Here is a 26,140-nt window from a genome sequence, read left to right as displayed (position 1 = left end):
CTTATTCATTTTATAGTTTCTGTTATAAAACCAGAAAGCTACTGTATCTCCTGCCTCCAAATAGCATCAACTTTGGAAACGTATGTGTGTGTTGTGTTATTGCCTTAACAATTCTGTGATATGAAGCTATTTAGAGTTATGTGACTTTAGAAAAAAAATGAACAATATTTACTAGTTTGAGAGATCCACAGAGACTTGCACCTGTAGGTTATTTTAATCTCCTTTAAAAAAAACTACCCTGCCTAAGGTAAAGACTGGACTTTGGGTGATCATGCTGTGTCACTGTAGGTCCATCCATTGTAAAAAATGTACCACTCTGGTGGGGGATGTGGATCATATGAGGGAAGAGAAGGGATATGGGAAATTTTTATAACCTCCTTTCCATTTTGCTCTTAATTTAAAACTGCTCTTAAAAATTGCCTTGAAAAAATCCCACAATTTCATTGGTTATCTGTAGATACATATCCCCTTTGTGAAAAAAATAATGTGTTCATCTCTAAATATAAACCACATGAGAAGAATCAATTAATAATGTATTTGTATACACATATGAACCATGATATAATATCTACATTAAATATTTCAATGGACTGCATTTGTTTCAACACACCAGGGTTCACTCTAGCGATACTCTCCTAGCTGTTCTCTTTGCCTAAAATGATGGGATATCAGTTTGCCAAGCTCTTTCACCTTCTTTAAATCTTTGCTGGAATTTTACCTTTTACATTTGACCAGTCATATTTAATACTGCCACCGATTCCGATTCCAATTGCACACTCCTGACCTCCCTTACTCTGCTCTACATTTTTTCTTTCCTACAGCACTTATCATTTCCTATTATGCCAGATATTTACTTATTTATTATTTTTAATGATTATTGTATATTTGCCCATAAATGTAAGCTCCATGAGAATGCAGATCTTTGTCTTCTCTTTCTTTCTCTGGTATAAAGTGAAGACCTAGAAGCATACAGCACAGGTATTCAATAAATATTTGCCAACTGAATAAATGATGTAGATCTTTGCTTGTTGGACAGACTTACAACTCTCTGTGGGGTCATAAGAAACATTCATCGTGTGATTACTCTCTAATTCTCTATATGCATCTTCCTTCAAGCCTCCACAACAATTCTGTGTCCCATCCACAGCAAATCCATAAAATGGATACACAAGGTGCTTTCTCACTCCTGCTCCAGCCAGACTGATGATAGTTGGAGCATTTTTCTTTTAAACTAGAAGTTGGGCAATAAAGCTAGCTGTCTCTTAGACCTGGTGCCCCATTAATAAATGAATTAAGTTCTACTTATGTTTAAGTTTCACATCCTCTGTGAATACTTATCTACATTTTCTTATATTCACAGGAAGGGTTTGGTGGTTTTTCCTTTATGCTATGTGCTTCTTTTATTTTTGCTTTTCATATCATATTATTGCTTACTTACTTTTATGTCTCCACATCTAGACTGTGAGTTCTTTGAAGACAGGTATTTTCATATTATTTTGGTATTCCCTGTACCAAGTGGAGAGCATGACACATAGAAATCATCCTTTACATATTTATACAATGCCTGAAAGATGTATTCATGTGAACTCTTCATTCCTCTCATATAGTAATATCTATGAATTTTAAAATATAAGTTTCTAATATCACTGTTAGCCGCAAAAGTGTATTTAACACTTTATATTATTTTTTATTTCCCTTCATCGCATTTAAAAACTAAAATTTTCTTCTCCTTCATGATATCAGGATATCATGATACCATGATATCATGGCCATTATCTCCAAGTTCAATAGCCTTCTTCTTTCCCATTTGTGAGACAGAAGATTCATGCATAACCAGGAATATAAATGGCATGTGAGTAAACTCTGGTCTGATATTTTATAAACCTTATTTTGTTTCTTTCTTTTTTTTGTATCATCATCATGTATAGTAAAAAATGTGGTTCTTGTCATAGTCAAGTGGAGAGAGAAGGAGCTGCTTGAAATTATGTACAGAACAGGGCCTGATGCAGTTAGCTGATCTGATATAAGGTGCAAAGTTGAATGAGAAAAATTAATATTTTATATTTGGTGCATATTGTGAGAAAACTTCCAGAAATAATAGCTTCAGAATAAGTGGAAATATACTTTTAAAGCTAGAAAATATTTTTAAATGGAACTAAATTTACATGATAATGGTGATTAAAATATTGACTTCATTTTGTAAGAAACAGAAAGTAGCAAAGGAATTAACGGCTGTATTGCACATATTATTAGTACTTTATAATATCTGTAAACGTCTCCCAATTTATTCACATTCTAAACTACTTGAAGACAGTGATGCTGCAAGGATAATCTTTTAAATTTCATGTATCCTATTATCATGAGTTGAAGTAAATCTAATCTAATAATAATCTCTTAAGTTAGTTTATTATCTCACACTCAAAAAGAAATTAAAATTTCAATTGGACATAAATACAAATAAATTAACATTCAGCTTTTATTATTATTTAGTTTAAGCTTTCATATATCTATGGAGATAAAGTATATTTTCCTTGTTTGTTATTATTATAATGTACATTAAACAAATGATCCTGTTCAGATAAATACAATAGTACCATAGTTACTAATATTTGAGTCTCTTCATAAAAACATAACAAGTGCATAGTAACAGCAAGATCTAAATGACAAACTTTTCAACAAATCTAGGTAAGAAAGTATCCCCACAAAATCCAAAATAGAAGTGGGTGGGGACAAATTGTCAATATTCAAAAAAACAGCATAGTATATGACTCTTGTGGGGAAAAGGTATAGAAAGTAGTGGGTTAGCTGAGAAATGTAAGAGCAAGAGATCCCCAAAATAGCCATCTGGTATTCACTGGAGAGCCACAGGGCAAATTAGGATTAGTAGATGAAATGGAAGAGGTTTTACACTTTTTAAAGGAAGTTGAAGGCAAGTTGAAGGCCAATGGTAATTTAGAGGGACTGGAGTGGATTAGTTCTTTGAACCTTAGAAAGTGAGCTTCCAGAGATACAGAGATCCCTTCAATACAGGGTCCCAAACTGAGAAGAAATTTCTGAGAATGAATTAGAAATATGAGGAATAATAGGAAGGACAGAAAAAGAAGGTCCACATAAAAATGATAGATGGGAACATTACCAGGACATCCCAGAAGTCTAGCTTTCATATTTAAACACTAAACATGCACACACGTGTGTGCACACCCATGTACGTACACACAATCACACATAAAAAAGAAGTGGAAGATGTGGGAGCTTTATGAACTTATGAAAAATTCTATAAGCCACAAATTCTTCAAAAAGTTCAAGTAAACTGATTTGATATAATAATGATCAACAGAAAAGTTGTTATAAGAAAAAGAAGACAAAAAGAAGCAGAATAACGTGTCTACAGACAATTAAATCTTGTCATAGTTATGTCCGTAGAACAGATAAACTGAGCTTTCTATTTAATACAAGGAAAGGACGTTAAGAAAATATTACAAAGCACAAAAGAGCCACATAAATTGGAATTTTAAAAACTCAGAAATAAATGAACAAAATCCAAGAAATAATTAGTAACACAAGAAAAATTAAATTCAGAGATGAACACTGAACTAGAAGGAACACAAGAGTGAATAAATGCAATAGAGTCCATGAAAAACAGGTTTAAAAAGGAAGAGTTTTAAAAACTCAAAGAAATAAAAAATTTAATAAAATTAAAATATAATAACTATTGGCAGTAAGCGAAGATTCAACATTTAGTTGCATATAATATGTTTGTTATTATTTACAATTTTAAAAAATCAGAGACATTTTCTTGAATTAGAGATTTTAGTGTATATTCTGCAACCTCATTTTCAATGTATGAACAGTTAATACCATACAAAAAAAAATAGAAAGAAAGAAGGAACAGATATTACATGTTTCCTAATGAAATCACAAACTACGTATAGTCTTACCAAAAATGTAAACTACAGTCTTATCAAGACTCTGGCTCCAGCTGCCAATTTGCAGGAAATATCGAGATCAGAACATTTTTAATTTCACCATGAGTATGCAATCAACAAAATCTAACACACAGAAAAATCTACCAGATGTCCCAGATTCTTCAAAAGAAAAAAAAAATGGAGAAAGTAATCTAGAATTTAAGATTTTTAAAAATGGACCATTCCAGACAGTTACTCTGTAGATATGGACAAATAGAATCTAAAGTTTATATGGAGAGGCAAATGACCTAGAATATCCAAAACAATATTGAAAGAGAAGAATAAAGTTAGAATTTACACTTTCCAATTTAAGACTTACTATAAAGCTACAGTAATCAAGACAGTGTATTGGCAAAAGAATAGATGAATAGATAAATGCAACAGAATAGTGAGCCCAGAAATAGACCCACATATGTGGGTCTATAGTCAACTGATCTTTGACAAAGGAGCAAAGGCAAAACAATGGAACAAAGATAATTTCTTCAACAAATGGTGCTGGAATAATTGGACATACACATACAAACAAATGAACCTAGCCACAGACCTTACATCGTTCACAAAAATTAGCTCAAAATGGATCATAGACCTAAATGTAAAACGCAAAGTTATAAAACTCCTAGCATATAACATAGGAAAAAAATCCTGATGACCTTGGGTATGGCAATGACTTTTTTAGATGCAATATCAAAGGCATGATTCATGAAAGTAACAATTGATAAATGGAACTTCATTAAAATTTTAAAAACTTCTCTGGTGTATGGCTCTTAGCATAACTCATGCCGTCTTGGGCCTTATGGTTTCTCCTATCATTCTACTGACCCCACCCAGGATTGTACTTTGCAGAAAATCACTTCTCTGTTGTCAAAGGCTTTGTAGTTAATAGGTATTTTTTTAAAGAATCATTAGGATCAGGTGGTCTCCATGTTCTGTTAGTTCCCAAACAGTGATAAAAACCTTCACTGACTTATTCCTAACACCCATGAGACTTGGTTACCCATTCTTGAATGTTGACTTAGGAATGAACTTCCTGTTTCCAAGCACCTACTCTCATCCCATAGGCTAATTATAAAATTGTCCCAGTGGCCCCTCAGTGGTCACAGTGCAGCTGTGAATGTTTAAGGATCATTGCCCAATTCTGACCCCACCCTGTGAGTAAGATCCATTGATTATATGGATCTGCCTGCCTCATTTTTTGGTCTCAAGATGCCTTCTCAGTTCAGTGGGCACTTTTTGTTCCCTCCATTCTCCAACATCTAGGAAAGACAATGTCAAAAGTATGAGAAGACAACACAGGCTTGGAATAAATATTTGCAAAAGACATCAGGTAAAGGACTGTAATCCAAAATATACAAGGAACACTTAAAACTCAACAGTAAGAAAACAAACAACCTAATTAAAAAATAGGCCACAGATCTCAACAGACACATCACCAAAGAAGATACACAGATGGTTAATAAGCATATGAAAAGATATTCCACATCATATGTTATCAGAGAAATGAAAGTTAAAACAATGAGATTACCACTACACACCTATGAAAAGACAAAATCTGAAACACTAACAATACCAAATGCTCGCAAGGACGTGGAGCAACAGGAACTTTCATTCATTGCTTGTGGGAATGCAAAATGGCACAGTCACCTTGGAAGACAGTCCGTTACTTTCTTACAAAACAGAACATACTCTTACCATGTGATCCATCCACCGATAACTCTCCTTGGTATTTACCCAAAGGAGTGGAAAACTATGTCCACACAAAAACCTGCACACAGATTTCTATAACAGCTTTATTCATAATCGCCAAACTTGGAACTAAATTGTTCTTCAGTAGGTGAATGGATAACTAAACTGTTGTACATCTAGACAATGAAATATTATTCTTCACTAAAAAGAAATGCTCTACCAAGCCATGAAGAGACATGGAGGAAACTTAAATATGTATTAATAAATGAAAGAAGACTGATTCCAACTATTAGACGTTGTGGAAATGTCAAAATTATGGAGACAGTAAAAAGATCAGTGGTTGATAGGAATTGTGATGGGGGTTGGGGGGCGCTATGAATAGGAGTAGCACAGAGGATTCTTAGGGCAGTGAAAATACTCTGGATGATACCATAATGATGGATACATGTCATTATATTTGTCCAAACACATAGAATATACAACACCAAAATGAGCCCTAGTATAAACTATGGACTTTGAGTGATTATGATGTGCCATTACATTACAATCAATCATAACAAATATACCACTCTGTTGGAGGATGTTGAAAATAGAAGTTATACATGGGTGGAGACGAGGGTATATGAGAAATCTTTGTGCCTTCCCTTCAATTTTGCTGTGAGCCTAAAACTACTCTAAAAATTACAATATTTAAAAATAAATTTAAATTAATTTAAAAAATTAATGGACCAAACTAAAATGCTTGGGGATGGTCATTTGGAAAACAAAACTATAAAGTAATGCAAAGAAATTATTATTACAAAAAAAAGAATGTGAAAAAAAGAATTTATTATTACAAAATTAAGTAAATTGATCATTTTGGAGGAAAGAAGAGAGTTGAGATTGGGGTCAAGGTTGGGGCAAAAGCTTCTGCTGTGGTTGGCAAAGATCAATTTCTTGGAATGACTGGTGATACAGAGGATTTGCCTTATAATAACTCATTAATATACAGTAAGTCCCCGACATATGAATGAGTTCCATTCTGAGAGCACATTTGTAACTCCAATTCATTTGTAAGTCCAACAAAGTTAGCCTAGGTACCCAACTAACACAATCGGCTATATAGTACTGTACTGTAATAGGTTTATAATAATTTTTACACAAATAATACATAAAAAGACCCAAAAAAACCCCACAAAAAATAAAGAAAACATTTTTATTCTTACAGTCCAGTACCTGGAAAAGTACAGTGGTACAGTACAAAGTTGGCATACAGGGGCTGGCATCGAGTGAACAGGCAAGAAGAGTTACTGATTGGAGGAGGGAGAGAAGGTGGGAGATGGTAGAGCTGAAGGATTTTCGTCAGCAATAGGAGATGGAGGGCAAGCTGCACAACCACTAGTAGAGGATGCACACACGTGACAATGTAGACAATGTACATCAGACACGTGAACTAACTTACATGATTGGATATACAAATGCACATTTGCATTTTTGAAAGTTCATAACTTGAAGGTTTGTATGTAGGGAACTTACTGTATATCTTTAAACATGAAGTACAGCAGAAAATGAATGATTTTCTTAGAGTGGATGGTGGGTAGAATTTGAGGGAATGAGCAAAGAAAAGACATTTAAAGGTTACAAGGAACTTAGATAAATTTGGTGACAAAAAATTATTTGCAAATTAACTGCTCATTCAAATGATGAGAGCTCATAAAATCATGGATAAATTCAAAGTTTGAATCAAAATTCTAGATCAAAGACATGCAGGTGATCTATTTTAGTTTACAATGCATTTGATGGTAAAATATATTTTTCTCAATATCTATGGCAGAAAAAATGTTTTAAAAATTATAATGGTTAGTAGTTATATTAATTAAAAATATTCACAAAAGTGTAGTACATTTAATAATAAAATTCCTGACTTATGTGATTAATTAAAGTCCTCTTTCTTAAGGTTTTAAGATTTGTATTAAGAATGTACATTGCAAATATATTCTAAATTATGTAAAGTAATTGTATGTATAGCTTCCTTCAATGAATATCTTAGATGCTATTTTATTCCTGCTTTTTGGTGTTATTGGAAAAAAATTAAAATATATTGAATGTATAGTTTGATATGATCTCAGCTAAAAATCATTATAAATAAATACAAGGATTTTATGAAATATTTTTGTATAACAGATGCTAATGTTAGCCTAGCAAAGTAGCATTACCACTCTGCAGAGAGCTAATCAATTTATAGTAATCACTTTGATCCATGTTATTTAATTTATATGCTAAGCAGAAGAACTGAATGGATTATTATTACCAAATCGTCCCTTATTATTAACGTTTTCCTGGCTTTCAGATGGTCATTCATAACATCTAATCTATTGCTCTTAAACAGGCAAATGTTAGCTTTAAAGATGTATTATAAAAATCCAATTAAAAGCATACCATATATCTCTAACATTTTATGAAATGATCACATCACAATAGTATTATTGATAACTCAAGTCCTTTTTAATATTTACTGTGGAAAGTTTTTATGAACTCTAAGATAAATAACATATGTTAGTATAAGAACATAGTTTAGTGGGAGGCGTAATTTCTAGTATTGATTTTATGAAATAAATTATTAGTCTACAATAACATGTTATGTTAGGTGAAATGTTTAGGGTAGTTTTAGCTCCCTTTTATAGTAACTTATGCAAATAGGGAGACTTTGGTTACAAATAACTATATTGATGAAAAAAGGATCAGGGAACAAACATTTATGAAGCAGCTTTTTTGTGTGTGACTTTCAAAGTACACTAAGTAGTCCCTCAGTTCCGGGAATCCCAGCAGACACTAAAATCTGAAAATGCTCAAGTCCCTTATGTAAAATGGCATAATATTTGCAAATAACCCAGGCACATCTCCCATATACTTTAAATCATCTCTAGATTACTTATAATACCCTAATACAATGTAAATTATATCTAAATAGTTGTTAATGCAATATAAATGCTACATAAATAGTTGCCAGCATGAGGCAAATTCAGGTTTTCCTTTTTGAAATTTTCTGGAATTTTTTAAAAATATTTTCCATTCTTGGTTGATTGCTTCCGAGAATACAGAACCCTTGAATACAGAGGGCCATATGTAACTTGAAATGTCAGGCATTGTAATGTACAGTGTCAATTATAATTATCTCAAGTCATGTGAAGCATGGTTTTAAATGTATGTAGTAGTTATACATAGAATCAATATATCAAATTATTAAGAGACCATTATTGGGCAGATCTGGGGGTCTTTCCCATTCTGTTTCATTACTTTCTCTGTCAGTTTACACTTATTTTGAAAATAAGGAGGTAAAGGAACAACAACAAAACTCCAAGTCAGGGTCTTCACCAGCACATTTTGCCAGATTGGGAAATTTACATGTAATTTGCATTATACTTTAGCCAGGAGTATGCATTGGTAGCTGAGGAGTTTGTCTCCTTATGGGAAGTTAAGATTTCCCAAATAGAGATTTACTTATAATTACTAGTATAACTGTTCTATGTCACTGAGATAGTTTTAAACCTCAAAGTCTTCCAGCTGGCATGTTTCCGTTAAGATCCAGACCAAAACAGCAATTTTTGGTATGTTAGGATGGAGTAATTTTGCACCTTGTCCCTGTCACCAGGATTTCTTTGGACCCTGTATAAAGGAAATGTTATTTCTAACACATATAATAATTAAAGGTCTCTGTATACAGAGCTGACCATAATTTTTGTAGGATAGTGTTATAGATATTAGTTGATTAACTGAATTTTAAATGAATTGTTGCCTGAGTTTACACACTGGGATTTTTGAAATGAATCACAAAAACATACAGGTTTACTCCTATGTACACATTTCTTCCCTCAATTTGCTACTTTTGTTTTCTTAAATATTGAAAATAGAGTAGTAATTTGACTAAAGTCATCGTTATTCAATCACCCATTTGCACGATTATGCTAAATTTTGAGAGGCTTTGATGACTCTTAAAACACAGTCAAATCAGCTAAACTTTCCCTGAACATGGGTTTTCTTAATCATACACTGTCAGCAGTGCCTAGATTGTCCATACATCTTCTAGGCCTCTTTCCCCCAGTGGTCACAAAATGTGCTTTTCTCCCATAAACCATTCATAAACTGCTTGAGGCTTGCAATAAATACAGATAATAAAACATACCGAAACCCTACCTGACGTTTAAATAAGTATTAATTCTAACTTTTGCTAGATTTACCAAGAAAAATAAAAACTTAACCTGAAGCCATCATAAGAACTGAGGTCAATGTAAAATCATTGCATTGTGATTATGAAAAAAATAGAGAATCTCACGTATAATCATTTTCATATATGCAACCATCTAGCTGATATTGTCATCCAGAAATTTCTGAAGCATATCAAATTGATTAATTCCAAGATCCGTTCCTTCATTCTGCTCCTAAACTCATTCCCCACCCTTTTATTTTTATCTCACGAACTGGCAAATACATTATTCCAGAATATTCCAAAAGATTCATCTTTAATTTATTTTCTCTCACATCCTATGTCCAATCCATCAACTAATCTATTAGCTCTACCTTCAGACTGTATTTAGAACTCCATCATCTCACCATGTCCATTGTTACCCTCATCCAATTTACTATGCACTCATTAGGCAATATTTACTGAGTAATTACCACATCTCTGTCACTGTTCTGTTGTGGATACAGCAGTAGGAAAAACAAAAACAAACACCTGCCTTCCTGTGTCTTATATTCATGAAAAACTCTTGGCCTAGATCATTGACATAGCCACCAAATGGATTACATGAGATTCTCCCTCCTGTCTGCAGATTTTCTAAACTTCAGCCTTTAAAAATGATAAACCAGAATTTGGCTCTTGTCACAAATCCTTAGATGGTTTCACATTTCACTCAGAATAAAAGGCAAAGTCCTTAACAAGTCCAACAAAAGGCCCTGTGAGCTCTGACCCCCAGCCACATGTCACTTGGATCACGTCTCCTCAGACCTTTTCACCCACCCTGCTCATAAATACCAGTGTCCTTGCTGTTCTTGAATGGGTAAAGGACATTCCCACCTCTTGGCCTTTGCATCTGCTCTTTCTCCTTTGCAGAAGGTCTCTTTCCACATATTTTCATACCTCCTAATACCTAGTCATGCTTTTTCTTTTAATTGAAGCATAGTTGATTTACAAGATTATGTTAGCTTCAGGTGGATAGCAAAGTCATTCAGTCATACATGTATATATATTTTTTCAGACTCTTTTCCATGATAGATTATTACAAGATATTGAATATAGTTCCCTCTGCTATACAGTAAATCCTTGTTGTTTATTTTATATACAGTGGTGTGTATTCATGGATCTTATTACCACCTAAGATGTAAATATTTATTTCTTTTTTTCTAGTCCTCCAACTAGATTGTAAGGATCATAAGAAAAACGGCATTTAATTTATCATTGCCATTTAATAGTGCACAAGTAGGAGCTTAAAATACATTTTGAATATGTTTATAAATGAATTAATGTATGCAATATTAATTTAGCATTCAAATAAAGTATAGAACCAAAACAAAACTCCTTAGGAATTATATGTGTAAACTTTCTAAAGCATATAACTATTGGCATATTTGTATATCTACTATATATTTATTTATGTATTATTTATAATATAAATGAGTTTCATACTTTCCCCAAAAAGGAACTTGACATTTCTCTATAATAAATTTACAAATAGACTCAATCATTTAAGGCATTATGCTTGAACTACTTACATAATTTTAAACAATTATATACAGATTGCTAGAAATTACAGCTTGGACAGATGATGAAAGGTTTCTCAGAATTTTTATCTTCTGATGTTTGAGATATAAATATGAATCCCTCCTCTCTAATTTGCTGCAGCCAAGATGTAAATTATATTTAGTATGGTTTTATAGAGTACTGCAGAATAAATGCTTATCAACTTTTGTATCAATCAAATACAAATCTCAGTAGGAAGAATCATTGCTTGAGGAATTTCATGAGGCCATTGAGTTGACAATAAGTCCAAGAAATTAGGGTTTGATTTTTGTGAATGTTGACATTCTTTGCCATGCATGAAAATGAATGAAGATATAGATAATGTCTGCTTTCACACATGGGAACAACCTCTCTTGGTCAAGACAGAGGTTAAAAAATGAATGTTTCGTTGAGTTGTACGGCTGCAATGAAAGGCAGCCATAAACCACAAAGCTGATTTTAGAGACTTCAGGGGGCTTTTTTCAGCCACAAACCATTCCTGCAGAGTCTATGTTGTTTGTCACCCCTTCCAAAATGATACTGAGGCATTGGATCAAGCATGAGAGATATATGGGCATTCAGAAAGAGATGAATGCATGGATTTAGAAGCCAAAGTACAAGGATATATGTGACATTATTACAGATGGGTTCAGTACTTTGACAAGAAAAGGATGAGCTATCAAAGACTAAGACGATGTTCATTAGAAATATAAATTCTGGGCTTCCCTGGTGGCGCAGTGGTTGAGAGTCTGCCTGCTAATGCAGGGGACACGAGTTCGAGCCCTGGTCTGGGAAGATCCCACATGCCGCGGAGCAACTAGGCCCGTGAGCCACAACTACTGAGCCTGCGTGTCTGGAGCCTGTGCTCCGCAACAAGAGAGGCCGCAATAGTGAGAGGCCCACGCACCGCGATGAAGAGTGGCCCCCACTTGCCACAACTAGAGAAAGCCCTCGCACAGAAACGAAGGCCCAACACAGCCAAAAAAAAAAAAAAAAAAAAAAAAAAAAGAAATATAAATTCTGCCATGACCGGCTTGATGTCAAAATGCATTAAATACTCCTTGCAATCTAGAGTATTTATCCAACTAGGAGTATAACATTTGCTTAGATTTTAAACCTTATGATTAATACATGATAATCATGGGTAATAAATTTTTCACAAATTAATTTTCACTTGACAGCCAGGATGATTTATTAGGTTTGTGAATTCATTTAAAATTCAATACCTTTGGGTGCTGCATCACTGAAATTAATGAGCCAGATTCTCCCACTAAGTTGCTTTCAGCCTCCTAGGGTCCTATTAAATTAAGTTCTTCAGTACATTAGATGTTTCCCTAATGTATTAAAGAGTTAATACATCCTACATTGGGGAAGTACCATATGAATTTTTAAAAATTAACAACATGTCATTTTTAAAAATTTAAACAATACCTTATTCGCATATAGTTTCATTTCTTTAGGTTTATAGGGTTCTTTAAAAAATAGAAGTATTTCAGGCAAGTGAAATGGATGACTTGTTTTTGTTCCATCATTCACAGGGAAACCTTTTAAGAAATATCATCCCCCTTGTCTAGTTCCATCTTTGCTACTATCAGGATAAATTTGCCTCTAGTAGTTGTAGAAGCAGAAGAATGCAAAATAAGAGCAAGTTCCATTTGTTTCCTGGGAACGCAGGGCTAGTAATGAGTGATTAGCCAAATCCCCACAGTTACTATTTGTAAACACTTTGTCATTTGGTAGGAGTTGGCAGGTAGTAGTAAATAATCTTTTTGTGGCTAACGTTCACATAATTTTGCCTCAACAGAAAACAGAAACAATAGGAACTAATATCACTTTGCCTTAAATATTATACTGTTTAACATTGCCACATACAAAGAAAGAAATGACACACTAGGTACAGCTAATATATTTTTCAGGTGAGAAATATTTACTCACACAATAAAGGACCTTGAGAAATGAGGAGTGAAGAAGTAAGCGAAAAAGCCTTCCTACTTATAACATATCCATACGAACCCAAGCACACACACAAATACATCCTTAAATAGAGTTACAAGCATATAGTGCAGATCTTATGGCAATTAGGGAAGAAGAAACATAATATGAAAATATTTTCTATAAGCAATAGGACTATTATACTACCTTGCAAAGGCATATGGTATATATAAATTATTGAATATTAGTTGAATAAAGTTACTGAGATGTCCTCAATTATGAGTAATATATTCCCTTCAGGAAATACTTCTAACCCTCTATTTCAGCTGAGTTTGTTTCTTTATATATTATATATATATATATGTTTAATATATAACACATAATTGTACAATACATGTTTATATAATGTATAGAATTATACATATTTATTTATATAAATAAATGTATATAAGAAAGAATATTCTCCCCTTTTACTATTTTTTTTTTCTTCAAGGCTAATGTAATAGTATCATTTTCCTTTCCAAATTGCTCCCTTTCTCTTTAATCCAGACTAACTCCTTTTCACATTTTAGATCTCAGTTTAATTTTACTTTCTTAGGAGACCTTCTTAGACCCCCTAAATATTTAGGTCCTTTTCTATGTTCTCTTAATGCCAGTCAATCACAACACTCATCATACTTTATGGCAGTTGTGTTTAGTAATATATTTCTATCCCTTGATCCACATGAAAACACATATGTTAACAATTATCTTTTTCTTATTAATATATAAAATCTGAATAATTTACATTTTCACAACAAGCCATGCCTTAGAATAGTAGACCTATGTAATTCAAAAAATAGAATTAGTGAATTGTCTAATGTTTCAATGCTTAACTTAAAAAATAAAGGATTGATTTTATTTAGATTCTTTTTTACTCCCCATCAGTATTAGAATTTGAGCTAATGTAGTAGGTCTTTGGCTAATGCTCAATAACCTAAAAAAATATCATTTTATTATTAGGCATTGCTGGGTTTTATGCACTTTAAATTCATAAATTGATTTTATTTTTATACTTTTCTTTAAAAAATGTGTTCATTGTAGAAAATATAGAAAAACAAATAAATAAAAGAAAAAGGAATAATTTGTACTCAGAAGTAATTGCTGTTCATAACCTGCTGTATATTTCTTCAACTGTTTCCTATTCATAAACATACATGGAAACAGTAGACTTGTTTAGAGCTTAAAATTTTAAACATTCATTGCCCTGGAAGATGAGTCAGTACGCCAGCAGTGTCAGTATTCATTTTCCTGAGATGTTTTATACGACATGTTGTGAGAGCCAGTTAAGAGCAGTACAACACAGGTTGGTTATTGTTATTTTTCCACCTGGACTAATGAGCTGAGAACGGTTGCAGGAAGCAGCTTTCACATGCATGTCAATAGAAGACACTAGAAAACTTTCTTCTGGGCCACCTTACAAGATGTAAAAGATGAGTTTACACATTATGCAAGTGGCAGAATAAGCCAATGAAACCTGAATATTTCTTTTAATGTAACTTTATTTTTATCTGCAAACTGAGGGGTAAGCATTCATGTATAACCATCTGCATATATGTTCACTCTATAGTTACTACTTTAAGACCTACTTTTTTATTTACCATTTTTCCTGCCAATATACTATCATATTGCTTCATTTTTAGTGCTTGTATAAAAGTTCATTATCACTATGCCTTTTTAAGAACATTTTTTAATAAAAGTCTGTGTGAATTCACAAATTGCAAAGGTAGAGCAATTTAGGAACTTAAAGTGACTAAAACTGTGCCTAATTTCTCTTTAAGTATAATTTAACAGGGCTAGAGATTGGTGTTCTATTGAATATATTTTGCATTCTAAATTGGACCTGCTAGGATACTATTTAAATATCATCCTATTTAACCTTTTGAAATACAAGATTTGCCTTTTAATGGGAAGTTGGCATTCCATCATACAATGAAACCAAATGTACTTTGACATAATTAGTGCCAGCAGTAGTAGGCTTTTATTTGTGCATTATGGGTTGCATATAATAAAGATATAGATTCGGCCTAATTTATTTTACCCAGGAAAGATGGGGGAAAAAATTCAAGGAAAAACAGCCTTTACTTCAGGTTTAATAATGAAGCAATACACATAACTTATGATAAATATTTCATCCATTCCTTAGAATAAATGCTATACAAGTAAAGTTTACAAAAGTGATATCACAAACCTTCCTAGGGATAAAGCAAGCTAATTATTTTTTTTAATGTATGAAAAATTAAATAGAGCAATATTCATATTATGCTGTAATTATTTATTTGAAGGTCAGTGTCTTAATAAACTGAAGGTAAGTGTCTAGGTTTTATCTTTGTATATGATGAATAGAGACAGTGTCTGACAGTCAGGAGTGCTAAATAAACATAAGTGGAAAGGGGGAGGGAAAGAAAAAAGAAGAGAAAGAGGATGGGAGAGAGGAGAGGAGGAAGATAAAGGCAAACCTGGGAGAAGTAACAAGGAGAAAGGAAGAAAAGATCTATAAAGTGCTGTAATTTGGGTGTAATCTCTCTCTCTTTTTTTTTTTAACTGAATCAAATTATAAAGATTTCCAGATGACTATCTGAAGCAGTTCATAGTTCACACTTTGAAGTGAAAAACTAAGGTTAATTATTTGTTTATTTTAGTAATGCTAAATTTGCTGGTAACAGAAGATAGTTAAAACTGTATGGCTTATCAATCATTGACAGGTTAATTAGTGTAAAGATAATTGTTCCTTTATCTTAGTTCTTATGGTACTGAAATTGTTAAGGAAGTTTCTATTACTAACCTGGGTTTACTTTAAGGTTATTTGTAAGTGGTTACGTGACAAAATGGAAAATAAAAACATGTCTAATGTATGGATTACTCTATTGTATTAAAAAAAATAATTATAAGGACTTCTTCCTTGGTTGAAGCTTATCCTTATTCTTTCAAGTTATAACATTTTCTTGAACACACCAGTTAGTAATAAGTAAGAACAACGGAACAGGACACTTTTTATCCATTGTTTTTCTTTACTCCAACTTTGAAATAGGAATATTAAATTGTATAAATTATTCTGAAACTATTAAAATTTTTATGCCAGATAAAGCTCTAGAAAGTGACACATCTTATGTTTGAATGCCCTCTATAACCAAACATATTCTCCCCTATTCTAAACCATGGCTGACTTCCTTAATAGCAGGAAATTCACTATGTCCAAAGTCAGCCATTGTAATTTTTACATTTTTACATTTACATTTTTTAGATGCTTCTTTTCAATATAACCTAAATTTCTCCTTCTATTTTCCACAACCTGAAAGTTGTTCTTACTGGTAACCAGGTCTCCTCCTGAAATATGGGACACGGTTTAGAGCACAAGGGAGCTTGTTGCAAAATTTTCCATCTGAAAAGAAAAATGGTTAGTTCCAGCTCAGGTCCCAAAGCACAGATGCTGCAGAGCTAAAAGAATCAAACACATGTTTGTGTTTGTTGGTTTGTTTTTAATCTATCATGGTTGATATGAACAGACTGACTCAGGATCTGGAAAGAAACTGTAGAAGATAAAAAGAGATGCAGAAAAAAAAAAAAAGAGATGCAGATTAATTGGTAAAAATTTTAATTGTCTTACAGGGTCTACTACCCATCTAATTTGTCTTATCATACCATACATGTTCTTGTCTTGCTATGCCTAGGATGTATTATTAAACAGCCAAAACTCTACTGATACATTTTTAACAGTTTTGAGTGAACTCAGCATTTTATAAACAACGTTTTTTAAATTTTGGACTTTCTGTTTCCAATATTCATTTTATACTTTTTCTTTGAAGAGAATCATTAGTTTTAGTAAAAAGAAACCTTTTTAAACAATTATTTTTTTTCTAGATCCGCTGAGTGATCTAAGAAATTCCTTTTGCTCTGTGATACAAGAAACTTCCTTAGCTTGTCTTTATTTGTGAAAGGGATTGGCTTCCATTAAAATGAAAAGCAACTTGAATATCACTGTGCACAATTGTTTGCAACAGCAAAGAATCCTACTTTTGGCAACACTTGACAGTATCGTTGGTAGTGTCTAGCTCTTGCTTTGCATTGAAATTTATAGGGAATCAGAAAATAACAGGGAATTGAGAGAAAATCTTTACCAGGTCTCTATCACTTAGGGTCCTGTTATTTTTGTTTAACTATGATTAAATAATTAAAGTTTGATCTAGCCCTGAGAAGTGGAACATACCTAAGTTTGGCTTACCCCTAATAAATACAAATAAAAGGAATTATGTTTTTCTATCAAGATGTTGGAGATTTGACACAAAACTCTCATTCAAAATGCATAGTAATTTTAGAAAAATGTAAAAATAGAAAATCACCATCACGTAATGAAAATTAAAAATAAGATGAAACCTTTTAATATACACACACACAGTTATGAATACGTGTAAGCCATGGCATTTGGTCTTCCATATCTCAAAGGCATCAGTAATGGTCAATAGGTTGCCTTTCACAAAATAACGGACTACAATTCCTCCACATTAGTAATGTCTTAGAACAAGTGTCACTACTTAAAACTAGAGTCTGGTGTTGGGCTCCCTTGATTAAAAGGTTGAGGGCAGAGGCAGAAAACTGCCAAAATCTAAAACTTTGTTTACGACCTGAGCCATACATACAGTACTCAGTGAGTGTACCTGAATAGCACCACTATGTCCTGGAAAAGGAACTTTGAAATACATTATCAGACCTAGTGTTCTACTAAGTTTGGGGGTTGTTAATATGGGTAATTTTAAACCAATTTGACAAAGAGCGATGGCCACAGAGTGAGAAAGAAGAAAACACTAAAACATACACGTGCACGCACACACAAACATAAACTGTTCTTATTCAAAATGAGCATGTACATGTAAATTCTTCCCTGTGAAAATTTACAGTTGAAATAATAACCACAAAATCAACAAGGAGACGGTAAAGTATACAGGTTAAAATTATTTTTATGAAATTATATAAAAAACAAATATTTAGACTGCTCAAGAAGATGGAGACATTAATTAAAATTATAAACAAAAAATTATGAAATACATATGAAATAATAAAATGTGAAATTTAAAAATCAACTAAATTGTTAAATTTTATAAATTTAATTTTAAAATTATTCAATACATTAGGACATATTCTTAATTTCATAAAATCCAAAATTTGTATAGCACCACAAAAGACCCTGAACAGTCAAAGAAATCATGAGAAAGAACGAAGCAAGAGGCATCACACTTCCTGATTTCAAGCTATACTACAAATCTATAGTAGTTAAAAATATGCTACTGGCATAAAAACAGGCAGACAGACCAATGGAGTAGAATCAAGAGCTCAGAATTAAACCCCCAGATATACAGTCCACTAATATTTGACAAGGAGCCAAGTGGGAAAAGGATAACCTCTTCAACAAATGGTTCTAGGAAAACTGGATAAACACATGAAGAAAAAGGAAATTGGACCCCATCTGACACCCTTACAAAAATTAACTTGCAATGGATCAAAGACTTAAACGTAAGACCTGACACCTAATAATTCCTAGAAGAAAACTTAAGTAAGAAGTTCTTTGACATTGGTCTCAGCAATGGTTCTTTTAGATATGATGCCAAAAGTACAAACAACAAAAGCAAAAATCAATGTGTGACAATATCAAACTAAAAAGCTTCTACACAGCAAAGAAATAATCAACAAAATAAAAAGGCAACCTACAGAATGGGAGAAAATATCTGTAAACCATATACTGGGTAAGAGGTTATCATCCAAAATATACAAAGGATTCAAACAACTCAATAATGAAAGAAACAAACAATCCAATTTAAAAATAGGCAGAGAAACCAAATAGACATTTTTCCAAAGAAGACATCCAGATGGCCAACAGGCACATGAAAAGATTCTCAATATCATTAATCATCAGGGAAATGCAAGTCACTATGGAAAACAGTATGGAGATTATTTAAAAAGTTAAAATAGAACTAACATATGACCCAGCGACTCCACTTCCTTTTATATATCCAAAGGAAATAAAAACAGGATTTCAAAGAGGTATATACAATCATATGGTAATTGTAACATTATTCACAATAGCCAAGATACAGAAACAACCTAAGTGCCAGTCAACAAATGAATGGATAAAGAGAAATATTATTCAATCATGAGAATGGAGGAAATTCTGCCATTTGTGACGACATGGATGAAACTTGAGGACGTTATGCTAAATGAGATAAGTCAGAAGGAGAAAGACAAATACTGTGTGATATCACTTACATATGGAATCTTAAAAAAGCCAGGCTCCTAAAACCAGAGAGTAAAATGGAGGTTACAAGGGGCTAAGGGGTGGGGGGATAGAAGAGATGTTTAACAGTACAAACTTGCAACTAGTAGATAGATCAGTCCTAGAGACCTAATGCACAGTATAGTGATTATAGACAACTATATTGTATTATAATGTCAAATTTGCTAAGAAATTAGATCTCCGTTATTCTAACCACAAAAAAGACATGGTAATTATGTGACATGAGAGAGGTGCTAGCTAATGCTACAATGGAAATCATGCAGCAGAGTATCAAAGCAACATGTACAGCTTAAACTTACACAATGTTGAATATAAAATATATTGTATATTTATTTATATATTATATATTATATAATTGAAAAATAGCTATAATTTTAATGATTTTATATTTGGGAAAAAATAATTCCTGATAATTTAAAGGTGTACATATGAAAAATCAAGCTTTATAAACATTTTTTTAAATTATTTATTTATTTATTTATTTTATTTATGGCTGTGTTGGGTCTTCGTTTCTGTGCGAGGGCTTTCTCCAGTTGCGGCGAGCGGGGGCCACTCTTCATCACGGTGCACGGGCCTCTCACTATCGCGGCCTCTCTTGTTGCGGAGCACAGGCTCCAGACACGCAGGCTCAGTAGTTGTGGCTCACGGGCCCAGTTGCTCCGCGGCATGTGGGATCCTCCCAGACCAGGGCTCGAACCCGTGTCCCCTGCATTGGCAGGCAGATTCTCAACCACTGCGCCACCAGGGAAGCCCCTATAAACTTTTTAAATATAGAATAGAATGCTGTATGAATTCAGGGTAGAAAAATATGCCTTTACAAACACTCAAGAAAAAAACTAACAAGAAAATTTAATAAATTGTACAAGTTTATCATTAAAATCTTTGGTCCACAAATTACCCAACAAACAAAGTGATAAAAGTGATAGAGAGAAAATATTTGTCCTGTAACTATGATTATATTCCTACAGTTCTGCTTAGCAACTATTCTATTTTTCCAACCAGACATGTAATGATAATTACTTTCCTTGCCTACTGCCTACTTAGAACTTGTGTGGTCATTGATTTGTTTTGATCAATAAACTCTGCAAAGTGACATGTGCCACAGTGTCATTTCTGGGTCAGAGCTTTAACAGCCATTTCTCAATTTGCTTCCTTTCTCTTTCTCTTGTCTCTGGGGAACAGAAGTATCCTAGACCACACAGTGGTTGCTCAGCAATGGCTCCCAGAGGGAGGATGATGGAAAGCAAGGGCCCAGCTGACTCACAGCGAATTTGTATCATGAGTAACATCTAAACATTTGTTTTTTTCTGGTTTTATTTTTTCATCATAATATAATTTAGTCATATACTATATCAAAATTTAGCATAATTCAGTTACTTCTAATTAGAATCAAACTGTGTAATAACACACAAAACATTTTTTAAACCCCAACACATTAAAAGAAAAATTGAAACCAATCTGAATAGGCTATTCACAGAAGAGAAATCTCAAGTGGTTTAAAACTATATGAAACTACATGAAACTTATAATGCTTTCCTGGTAGACATCACTTGGTTTTAATGCCCAATGTCATAGAACTCATGCAACTCAACATCAAAAAACCAAACAACCTGATTAAAAAATGGACAGAGGACCTAAATAGACATTTTTCCAAAGAAGATATGCAGATAGGCAACAGGCACATGAAAAGATGCTCAACAACACTAATCATCAGAGAAATGCAAATCAAAACCACAATTGCCTCATACCTGTCAGAATGGCTATTATCAAAAAGAAAACAGGGCTTCCCTGGTGGCGCAGTGGTTGAGAGTCTGCCTGCCAGTGCAGGGGACATGGGTTCGAGCCCTGGTCTGGGAAGATACCACATGCCGCAGAGCGGCTAGGCCCGTGAGCCACGACTACTGAGCCTGCGCGTCTGGAGCCTGTGCTCCGCAACAAGAGAGGCCACGATAGTGAGAGGCCCGCGCACCGCGATGAAGAGTGGCCCCCGCTTGCCGCAACTAGAGACAGCCCTCGCAGAGGAACGAAGACCCAACACAGCCATAAATAAATAAATTAATTAATTAATTAAAAAATACATCATTATATAAAAAAAAAAAAAAAAAGAAAACAACAAATGTTGGCAAGGATGTGGAGAAAAGGATACTCTTGTACGCTGCTGGTGGGAATGTAAATTGGTGCAGCCACTGTGCAAACGTATGGAAGTTCCTCAAAAAATTAAAAATACAACTACCACACAATCCAGTAATTCCACTCTTTGTTATTTACCCAAAGAAAATGAAAACACTTATTTGAAAAGATAATAGGCACCCCAATGATTATAGCAGCATTATTTACAATAGCCAAAATATGAAAGGAACCTACGAGTCCACTGATAAATGAATGGATAAAGAAGATCAGGTAAATATACAAAATAGAATATTACTCAGCCATTTAAAAAAGAAATCTTGCCATTTGCAACAACATGGATGGACCTAGAGAGTATTATGCTAAATGAAATAAGTCAGACAGAGAAAGGTAAGTACTGAATGACTTCACCTCTATGTGGAATCATAAAAACAAAACAAATGAGCAAACATAACAAAACAGAAACAGAGCCATGGATACAGAGAACAAACTGGTGGTTTCCAGAGGAGGAGGAATGGGTTAGGGGGATGAGAGAAATAGGTGAGGGAGATTAAGAGGTATAAACTTCCAGTTACAAAATGCATGAGTCACAGCTATGTACAGTATGGGGAATATAGTCAATAACAATGTAATATCTTTGTATGGTGACGGATGGTAACTAGATTTAACATGGTGATCGTTTTGAAATGTATAGAAATACAAAATCACTATTTTGTACACCAGGAACTAACATAGTGTTCTGGGTCAAGTATACTTCAAAAACAACAAACAAACTCATATAAAAGGAGATCAGATTTGTGGTTAACAGAGGAGGGGGAGTGGGAGAGGGGCAATTGGATGAATGTAGTCAAAAGGTACAAACTTCCAGTTATAAGGTATAAAAGTACTAGGGGTGGAATGTACAACATGGTAAATATAATTAGCACTGCTGTATGTTATATATAAACATTGTTAAGATAGTAAATCCCAAGAGTTCTCATCACAAGGAAAATTTTTTTTCTTCTATTTTGTATCTATATGAGATGATGGATATTCACCAAACTTATTGTGATGATCATGTCATGATGTTTGTAAGTCAAATCTTTATGCTGTACACCTTAAATTTATACAGTGCTGCATGTCACTTATATCTCAATAAAACTGGAAGGAAAAGTATGTATTTTTTTATAGATAACAGTGTGTGATAGAGACTATACCATCTAACTGCATATTTTTCCTTACTAGTTTTGGGAGATTTAATCTGCCTTGGACTGAGAAAGTGTGTTTCCAGTTCTCCTTTCACATTCGGTAGTCTCTATGGAAGTTGTTCTTACACTCTCAGGTGCATACATATAATAACTATTATAATGGAAAGGGTTTAATTGTAGACTTTAGCATTGCAAAATTCCTTCTGTAACTATTTGTTGACTTTTGATCTCAAATTTATCTTATCATATATTAAGAGGTAGAGGCTTGGCCCTATCATCTCTTCTAGACCAATGGCTCTAGAGCTTCCTCTAGCATGTTTTTCTCTTTCCATATCTTAATCTGAAATTTTCTTTCTGCATTGTCCCTAGTGTCCTCAGCAACGATGGTCTTTTCCTGGATGGGTGCTTAGGTTGGTTAGTTTTGAGTGATTTACAGTAATCAAACCATCCTAATGCCATTACTTTTTTACCAAAGTCTCCTTGCAATTATGTGGGAATTGAAGCCCAGAAAAATTCTTTCCAATCTTAGTTGTTCTTAGATTTTTCTGCCAAGATTTCCAGTGAGTTCATTTGACAATATTGGGGTATTCTGATTCTCACTGTAGAATGTCTAAATCAAATACAGGTGTTGGGAAAAGCACATCATGTGTCAGTAAAAGACAACTTTATCTCAGATATTACACTCAAAGAAACTGGTGAACAGTAAACAATGTTTCTAATATTTTGCAATGCACTATAACATTATAACAGCATGTTAAATGTATAGGTGTACTAGGGATGTTATTTGTGTGTTTGCAGTGGTATGTATAGCTTAAATTTTTTTCCTTTTTGAAATAATAAGAAGTAGGATATTGGCTTGCATTTTTTCCTCATATTTAGCATGCTTTACTATGATAAAGCAGGGAATTTAAATGCACTAGTGATCAATAAAATATACATTTAAAAAAATTGTAAAAGAACATCAGATTAGCAAAGACTAAAGTCTAGTGTCACCAATTATTGGTGGGAATGTAGATGCGTGGCGACACTCATACATTGTTTGAGGAATTTGTACAAATAAATATTTGTACAAATATTTTGGAGAATAACTTGATAATATCTAGCCAATTGTAAGACACATGTAACTGGTCACAAAGAATAAATCCCACTACTAAGTTAATAACGTATAGAATCTTGAATATACACTAAAGAGAAAGATGTTTCAAGAGTTTTATTGGACAATTATTCTACAGTGTATAATTCAAAGCAACTTACGCTTCTCTACACTTCATTTTTTTTTAAATGTATTTATTTATTTTTGGTCGTGCTGCATGGCTTGTGGGATCTCAGTTCCCTAACCAGGGATTGAACCCTGGATACGGCAGTGAAAGCCCAGACTCCTAACCACTAGGCCACCAGGGAACTCCCTCTCTATACTTTAATACAAAGAAAAGTTATATCATGCTCTAATACAATAAAATAGTTGAAATGAATGATACAGCAATAAAAGCATCAACCAAAATAAATCTAAAACAGAGACAATGTTGAGTGAAAAAAAGATCAACATGTAAAGAGATATATACAACATGATTCCATGTAATATCAATATCAACCTATTTCTGTACAACCTATAACTACAAAATTTAGTGGCTTGAAAGAACAAAATGTTTGTATCATTTCTCACAGTTTCTGTGGGTCAGGAACACGGGAGTGACGTTTCTGTGCTGTTCTGGCTCAGGGTCTGAATGAGATTGTAGACAGGTACTGGTTCAGGTTACCATCATCTATTGGCTTTTAGTGATTGATCACCCTATTCCAAGGTGGCTTGCTCACATAGCTAGCAAGGTGCCATTGTTTGTTGGTAGGAGGCCTCAGTTCCTCCTTACATGGGCTTCCCCAAATGGCAATCTGTGTGTCCTCAGGACATGGTAGAAGGTTCACTTGAGAAAGATATATACAAGAGGCCAAGACAGAGCTGTAATGGCTCTATAATCTCACCTCAGGTGTCACAACTGTCACCTCCCCCAGAGTCTACTGCTTACACAGACTAGTCATTACTTACACATTACTATTCAGTAATGGAAGAAACTACTCAAGGGCAGGTTTACTAGTAGGCAAAGATAACTAGAGTCCATCTTTGAGGCTGGCTATCAAATACTGTTATATAAAATGTCATGAAAATTAAAAATATCATATATTTGTTATATATAAACACATACGTAGTCAAGTGAAATAGAAAATTCTGCAGATGATGAACAGCATCTTTGGATAGTGGTTACGTCTGATGGGAACAGATGAAGATGGGATTAGAGATTGGTCTATGGGGTCTTCAACAATGTCCACTTAATTATGAAAGAGCATGAGGATTTGATAGATCTGGGTGTTAAATATATAGATGCTTATCGTCCTTTCTCCTGTAAGTTTCCATAGAGGAAAATTACTTCATAATTAATAAATAAATACAGATGAGCAGCTTTTATAATTGCATGAGAGATAAATAAATCACTTCTCTCAGATGTTGTCCCCTTGACAGATGTCATCAAACCAGCAAACACTGGCTGTCCAGCAATAGAATAGCTCTTGGACACCTAAGACATTGTCTTGTCCTCAAAGTTTACTTTGTTAAGACATCCCCTTTAAAGAAGGCCTCAGTTAACACAAATAATCCCTAAAGGGAAAAATCCCACGTGGTCCTGGATTTCCAGAAAAGTCTTGATAATGTGAAAGGGGATATTCCACCCACAACTGTCTACATCTTGCAGGGGCATCTCATCAGTCAATTTGACAACACGAGGCATTCTCTACCTTAGGATTTATCGCGAAATCTCAAGTCAGTATTAGCAGCTGACATTTCTATAGTAACTACTATGTGCCAGGCATTAAGCTAAGTCCTTTGCATGTATTATTTCATCCTAAAAACAACATTATGGCATGCCCTGCATATTCTAAAAGGTGCATTTTCTTAAGGCACAGGGCAGTTAAGAATCTTGTTACGCAAATTAGTGGCAGGTCAAAAATTTTACCTAGGAAATCTGGCTATTATGTCATCACCTTTCTACTGATTCTCGTTACTCTTGTTCGCTGATTACCACCTTAGAATCACCTTTAAAAAACTCTTCATAGATCTGTGTACCCAGATCTCCACTTTAAATACGGCAATAGTGAATTCATAATCTTTCTAATG

General features: G+C 33.7%; 1 protein-coding gene across 18 annotated transcripts in view; it reads right to left on the bottom strand.

The window, feature by feature from the left end:
• LOC309623713 (uncharacterized protein) overlaps positions 1–26,140 on the bottom strand; it is a 244,439-nt gene that overhangs the window by 79,501 nt on the left and 138,798 nt on the right. For 4 of the 18 annotated variants that reach the window (XR_014241470.1, XR_014241471.1, XR_014241474.1 and 1 more), the window contains one exon: positions 20,119–20,423. The exons of the other annotated variants lie outside the window; for them this stretch is intronic. The gene's annotated coding sequence lies outside the window, so the exon portion shown is untranslated. Of the gene's footprint in view, positions 1–20,118; positions 20,424–26,140 lie in introns of those variants that run through there. 18 annotated transcript variants of the gene reach the window in all.

The sequence above is a fragment of the Balaenoptera borealis genome (assembly GCF_965194805.1).
Source record: "Balaenoptera borealis genome assembly, chromosome: 2".
NCBI classification, from domain to species: domain Eukaryota; kingdom Metazoa; phylum Chordata; class Mammalia; order Artiodactyla; family Balaenopteridae; genus Balaenoptera; species Balaenoptera borealis.
This window is presented reverse-complemented; position numbering and strand designations above follow the sequence as displayed.